This window comes from Elephantulus edwardii, unplaced genomic scaffold (genome assembly GCF_000299155.1).
Source record: "Elephantulus edwardii isolate Elephantulus edwardi_28Jun2011 unplaced genomic scaffold, EleEdw1.0 scaffold00105, whole genome shotgun sequence".
Classification (NCBI taxonomy): Eukaryota; Metazoa; Chordata; class Mammalia; order Macroscelidea; family Macroscelididae; genus Elephantulus; species Elephantulus edwardii.
The window spans coordinates 6,235,911-6,243,096 of record NW_006399855.1 but is presented as its reverse complement, the minus strand read 5'-3'; the positions used below and the strand labels follow the sequence as shown (position 1 = coordinate 6,243,096).

General features: G+C 36.5%; 1 pseudogene; it reads left to right on the top strand.

The window, feature by feature from the left end:
• Positions 1–5,352: 5,352 nt before the first annotated feature.
• Positions 5,353–5,929, top strand: LOC102870831 (annotated as a pseudogene).
• The last annotated feature ends 1,257 nt before the right edge of the window (positions 5,930–7,186 follow it).

The following is a 7,186-nucleotide window of genomic DNA, read 5'->3' as shown; positions in this document are numbered from 1 at the left end:
AAATGTATAACAAATAATTTTGAACATTATAATCTTTTAAGCTTATGGCTAGAAGTATTAACAATATCATAATTTCGGATGGTGAAGAGATTGAGAATGTTCACAGCTGTAGTTTGCTTGGCTCCACAGTCCACACTCTCGGCACCAGTAGCCAGGAAATTAAAAGATGTATTGCCATGGAAAATTCTGCTGTTAGGGACCTCTCCAAAGTACTGAAGAGCAATTGTGTCTCTCTGGAGACTGAGATGTGTCTGATACATGCTATTGTCTTTGCAGTCACTTGTTACGTATCAGAGAGTTGGACAATGACTAAGGAGGATAGAAGGAGATTTGATGCCTTTGAGCTGTGGTGCTGGAGAAGAGTACTGAGGGTTCCATGGACTGCTAGGAAAACAAATTCATCTTGAAAAGGGTCAAACCGGGCTTCTCCTTGGAGGCAAGGATTCGGAGGCTCTGTCTAACATAGCTTGGACATGTTGTAAGGAGGGACCGGTCCTTGGAGAGGGACATAATGCTTGGGAGGGTGGAGGGACAGTGCAGGAGGGGAAGACCCTCTATGAGGTAGATTGATTCAGTGACTGGGTAATCGGGATGAGTGTATCGGAGACGGTGCGATTGGCACTGGACAGAGCAGAGTTTAGGGCTGTTGTACATAGGGTCGCTGTGAGTCACAAGCGACTCAACGGCACATAACAACAATGGGCATTTAATAGATGTAATGATAAGTCTATGGGAACTTTGGTGGCCTGCACTGTAAATACAAAGGGTCATTCTTATCTGTCAGTTCAAATCTACTGGCAGCTCCAATGGAGTACTGAAAAACCTACTGGAGGATTGGTTTTAGTAAATTGTAACTTAAGGACAATGAGCTTACATTTTATTGGGATTTCAATAATAATTCTAAATCTACTTTTCTCAACAACTTGCCACAAAATTGTATATTAATAGATGATTCTCATTTTAGAGATGCCCTTAAAACATGTGGATGCATGGCTCCTTTCACATACCCATTGCCATATAGTGGATTTCAGTGCACAGCAATCCTCCATTGGGCTTTTAAGCTATAAATTTTAATGGTAGAAAAAGGTCACTGTATGTAAGTTTTGAAAGAAAGCAAGGAAAGAAGAAAGATTTTAGTTCTTGATTATGTTAATGAGTAAAAATTTGTGTGTGGATGAAATGAGCCTGCAAGTATGAGTCACTGAGCATAATTAGTTTAGTTTGTAGTAAGCAACCAATGAATGGTAGCAATATTTTTTTAATTAACAAGGATATTTTCTTGAATTTCAGGAAATTGGTACTTTTTCTATAAAATTTCAAATCTTTGCACACAGATCATCACTGTTTTTCCTAGAGTAGTGAAATACGGAGTTCCAGATTATTGTCTTATGTGACATATATGTTACAGATCCACAATTCCTTTTCCACAGTTATGAAATACAAATAACTCATGCAATATTATTCAAAATGGGTGACTCTGGAGGACATTATGCTGAGTAAAATATCTCAGTCACAAAAGGACAAATACTGCATGCTGCCACTGTTGTAAAACAGGACTGACCTTGGGATCGGGAAGAGACTGAGAAAGATGGGTTCAATAATGTATACTGCATTGAAACAGATGAGCGAGAAAACTGTTTAAAAGGGACATGTGATTAGGTATTTTTGTCATGTATATGAATTTTTTATGCAAATCAATACAAAATTGAAAAATGTATGTAAAAAAACAAAGCAACCAAATAATAGGACACCTGGGATGCACTCCTCAGTTAATGATAAATTTAAATCATAATAGTCCAATTATACAAATAAAACAAATAATTGGCTATTTTTAAAAAAATATATATAACCAATTTCTGAGTTTTTAAGAATAACTAAAAACTCTATATTCAAATTTTCTGTATCTAAGTATCTACTTAGCATTATATAGAGAACATTTATATATACAATCTACTACAGCTAGCCTATCTGCACAGAATCTATCTGTAGGAAATATCATCTGTAGACATACACAATCTATATCCCTTTATAGGATATCTATAGGTTCTATCTACAGGAACTCTCTTAGCTGAGAATAGAGTATCTATTAACATGATAATAAAAACAAACAAGCTAATAAACACAGAAACAAAACTTAGTGTGTTGTCTCTTCTCCCTTAACTTGGTTGCTTAAAATACAATAGGTTTTCAAGTCTGTAATCTATATGGATTGTTACTGCCTTCTTCAATGGAGTAGTTGGTAGATTTGAACAGGTGTCATTTTGGTTAGAAGCTGAGCACTTAACCACTATGCCACCAGGCCCCTGTATGATAATGTTGTTTTCCGCCATGGAGTCAGTACTGACTCATAGCTCACACTTTAAGGTGTTTTCAGAGAGTGTTAATACACAGGAAGAGATTGCCCATCTTTCTCCCACAGAGCAGCTTGTGGATTTGAACTGTATACCTTTGGGTTGGAAACACAGCTCTTTACCGCTATGTCATCAAAGCTCCTTTGTGATAAAGAAGATTTATTTATTACATTTTTTGTTGTATTAAACATGGAATTCATAATTTTGTTCTTGAGTATCCAAATTATTAGGTGAATATGCATATATATATGATAAATTTAGTTCTCTAGGACAAATAATATATTTTTCAAAACGTCACTCCATTTCATAAACATTTGCTCCAGTAGTATTTTCACAGAAGCTTGGCCTTTAAGGTTCTTCCTGAAAAAGGGACTTCATGGCTAAGCAAACCAAAAAACCACTGTATAATACATTTCTATACTTGAGAGTTTCATAATAAACATTGGCCGTGAATGTTCTGAGGTACAAAAATGTGTAATACTGCTTAAAAGAGTGTATTTCTGCCAAAGCATCTATGGACCTAAAAGGCTGAAAAATAAAGCAGCAATTTTTTCTCATTGTTTAGAGCTTATATTTTCAAAGTTATATAGATACAGACACATAGATAAAAATACCAATAACTAATAGCTTAACTATCATCTATCTATCTATATAAATTTTCATCTTCAAGATTTAATTTTACTTGGTATTGATAGCCTTGATTATAGTGACTGATAGTAGTGTATAAGATGAACATTTTTTAAAAATAATTCATATAAATATTTTATTTTTTGTAATATTCTTGATACTGAATCTAAATCTTACTTGTATGGAAACATCATCTACTGATTTACCATTTCTTGTTATCAGCCTTTTTTTAGTGAACTGAACCATAGTCATTGGCTCCTAGATTGCCTTTTTTCTTCCTTGCTATATTATGACTTCATTAGCAATGAAACATAATTCTAAGTGTACAGTAAAATTGTAATCTCTTTTCCAATGCAAAAATTGCAAGTATTCAAAATTGTAACTTACAATATTAATTTAGGCTGATATTTTCAATTCTTCTAACCAAGCATCTACATCCGGCAGCTGTAAAGGCTTTCAGCCATAATAAATCTCTGCTTGACTTCCCAAAGCAAACAGTGTTGAGGAGAGTGATCCCTCCAATAACATTTTGTCAGCTCAAATCACCACCACAGCATAAGTGATTCAGACAGTCTGAACTTACTCCAGGCTTCCCAACCTCCGGTCCTTATTTCCTATTTTCTTTTGGTTATGACCTGTTCTTAATATTCTGAAGACTCTGAAAATGCTGTGTTCATTCCTCAAGACTGGCTGAATGCCATTTATCGAGTCTCACTCTCTCTTCTCTTTCTCTCCCATTTGTGGCCTTCACAGGTTAGTCCATCTGCAAACCAAGAATAGTCTGGTTTGCTAATTTGGGGGAAATTACTAAATTCTCAGGCTATAAAATTAAATTCTTTCTTCCTAAGAGAGAGAGGCCCTCAATGAGATGGTGTGACATGGTGACAGCTAAAATGGGCTAAAACACAGCCTAATTGTAAGGATAGTTCAGGATCAAACAAGGTTTCATTCTGTTGGACTTACGATCACTGAGTCACAGCCAGCTAGACAGCTCCTAAAAGTAATAACAACAATAATCAATGAAAACAATGTGATTTTTGCATGTTTATATTCATAAAAAATTATGATTTTTTCACACAATAAGTTCATCTTAACAGTGTATATCATAACTACTGTGTTGGGTAAATGAAGGGGCTGCCTTTGCATGACGTGTCCTGAACAGAAGCTAGGTAAAGTCAGATTGCTGGAGAAATGTATATATTAGCCAAGACAATTACAGCACTTAAGAAAACAGAACCTTTGAGTCAAATCCATCTTCAAATCCTGACTCTTCCTCTTGGTAGTTGGACTAAAGTCTTCAGTTCCCTCATCAACAGATAGTACTGAGTGAACTAACAGACAGTTGTTTAGATTGTTGTTTTGTTTTGCTTTGCTTTATTTTAATCACTGTTAGTAATGTCTGTTCTAACTCAGACTATTCTATTACTTAAGATGAGGTATTATCACAAATCAAATGTAAATATAATCTGCAATCTGCCACTTTGGGGCAACAATTTGAACCTTCCTAACTAGGAGTCTGGATGATTCATTCTTCCAAATACAAATTAATTCAGAAAAAAATGTCCAATATTTTAGAACTATTCATTCTTCTATTTAAATCAAATCTTGTGAGCAGACTTGTTACTTTCATTATTCCAACACTAAAACCAAATAACTTATTCAATGTGGTATATTATGGAAACTGTTAATTTCATTATTAGAGCAGAATACTAAGTTGTTATAATGGTTACTTTAGAAATAAAACATTGTTGTTGTTGTTGTTAAGTGTTGTTGACAAAAGACCTGAACACTTGCATGACTTTGATCCGTTCTCCCTGTTCATAAGGTTTCCAGAGGCAAGCAATTTTGTACGTGAATGCCAATCTTGTTTTCAAGCTTGTTTTAATCGGCAAGCTCTACCAAACACTGTCCACCGTAGGTAACCATTCTCACACTTGACACATCAGTGTCACAGTGTTCACCATCATAGAAACCACGAGTTACCTCTGTACAGCAAATGGACAGACCAGTGCTATGCCACTTAGTGGAATGTTTGACCAAAAACAATTAAATTAGGCCTGAGGGCCACAGATGAAATCACCCACCTTTGGCTTGATAGCATCACTCTCTGTCCTCTCTGTCCACTAGGCCAACAGAGCTCTCTATATGTTGTTGGGTTGTCATAGTGACCCTGTGAAAGAAAGATCTGAACACTTGTATAACTTTCATTGTTTCTCCAAGCTCATAGAGTTAACAGAGGCAAGTTATTTTGGAAGCGGATGCCACTCCTGCTCCCAAGCTTGTTTTAGAATTAAAACTAAGCAAAGTGGTCACTGCCTTCTCCCTTTTCCTCGATCCCACAGGACTGGCTATTTAAACAGAGACGGGTGCCGCCATGCTTTGGCTACTGGACATGATGCCTCATAAGAAAGATGTTCCTGTGAAGAAACCAGTGCGGGCCGCTACCTCAAAGCCAAAGGTCAAGGCTGAGCCCACTGCCTCTCCGCTCCTGAAAAACCCCAGGAACCCTTCCATTGATCCCTTCAAAGTGATGATCGAGTTTAACAAGGACTAACTGGAGAAGTGCAAGGAAGCCTTTCAGCTGTTTGACCAAGTAGGTGATGGCATGGTCCAATGTGGGATGTGATGAGGGCTGAAGTGCTTAAGGTCCTGGGGAACTCCAAGAGTGATGAGTTAAAGTCCCGGTGTGTGGACTTAGACACTTTCCTGCCCATGTTCAAGCAATGGCCAGGAACCAGGTTCAAGGCCCATATGAGGACAACTTGGAAGGGCTTCGGGTGTTTGACAAGGAGGGAAATGGCAAAGTCACAGGAACAGAGCTCAGACTTATCCTCATCAAGCTAGGAGAGAAGATGACTGAGGAGGAGGTGGAGACTGTCCTGGCAGGACATGAGGACAGCAATGGCTGCATCAACTATGGAGCCTTCCTGAAACATATCCTAGGCGTCTGAAAGCTGCCAATCTTGTAGGGCTAGACAGTGGCCCCTTCCACCTTCACTGCCACCCCACCCTGCCCCACCCTTGCAGGTGGAAGGCCACTTAGGAGTAACCAGCTATTTCAAAATACAGTTCCTTCCTAAAAACAAACAAAAAACAAACAAACAAAACTAAGCAAAGTTTCATCACCGCCACTGATTTTGGAGTTTAAAGAAGCTATATGATCAGTTTAGGGCAAAGAGCAAGAATTTTTGAGACTGAATGCACAGACCAAAATCCCTAATTCTGTTTTCACAGACCAAAATTCCTAATTCTGCCTTTCAGGGGTATCATTATTTGTATTATAATTAAAGGTTAGTAAAAGTATCTACATGATAGAATTTTATAGGACATAATAAATACATGTATGTAAATTACTCAGCACATGACTTGGTAAACAATAACTGCTCTCAAAATGTTGTCTCTTCCTTTTCTTAAAAGAAGGAAAGAGAGAATTACAAAATTTGCCTAACATCATATCATGAGCTCACAATAGAGACTGAATTTTAACCAGAACTTTAGGTCTGATATATTCATTATTCAATAACAAAATATATTGTCTGCTATGAACAACGTGCACAGGGTTGGCAAAACAATGATGAATTAAAAAAATATGTCTTTAGATCTTACAGCTTCATTCTGGAAAAAATAAAATTACTTAAACAAATATATATAAAGGTGCTATTTTAAGCGACACACTGAAAGGAATGGACGTACCCCACTGGAAGACTTAACCCAACTTTAGACAAAACTTCATGGAAACAAATGATCTCTAATAAAGGATAAAAGCGTGAAGGCTGCTCAGCAGTTAGGCGAAGAGATCATGTTCTTTTGATAATTTCACTGTACAGAAATTATTACTAGCTTTCATATTTAGAAAAACATTCATGAAAATGGTTTCTCTGAAAGTGGAAAGGCTAGGATAATTGTATAAATGGAATTATATTTTTACAAAATGTGTTAAAAATACATAAGCTGATTTTTTTTAAAAGATTAATGACTGTTTATGGAACTATAAGCAATGCTTTTTTCAGACTCAGGTCATCTAAGTGCAAAGTGTGATTAATAACCCTGTGACGTTAAATGCTTGAGTCTGTATATAGGAAAAAAAAGAAAGTTGCTACTGTTGGCATAAATGGACTTGGAGTATTAACAGAGAGAACACTGAATGGAAGTGAAAAAAAATGTGTGTGTTTTTTATCCTCTTACATATGTATTGTTGAAAATATGCT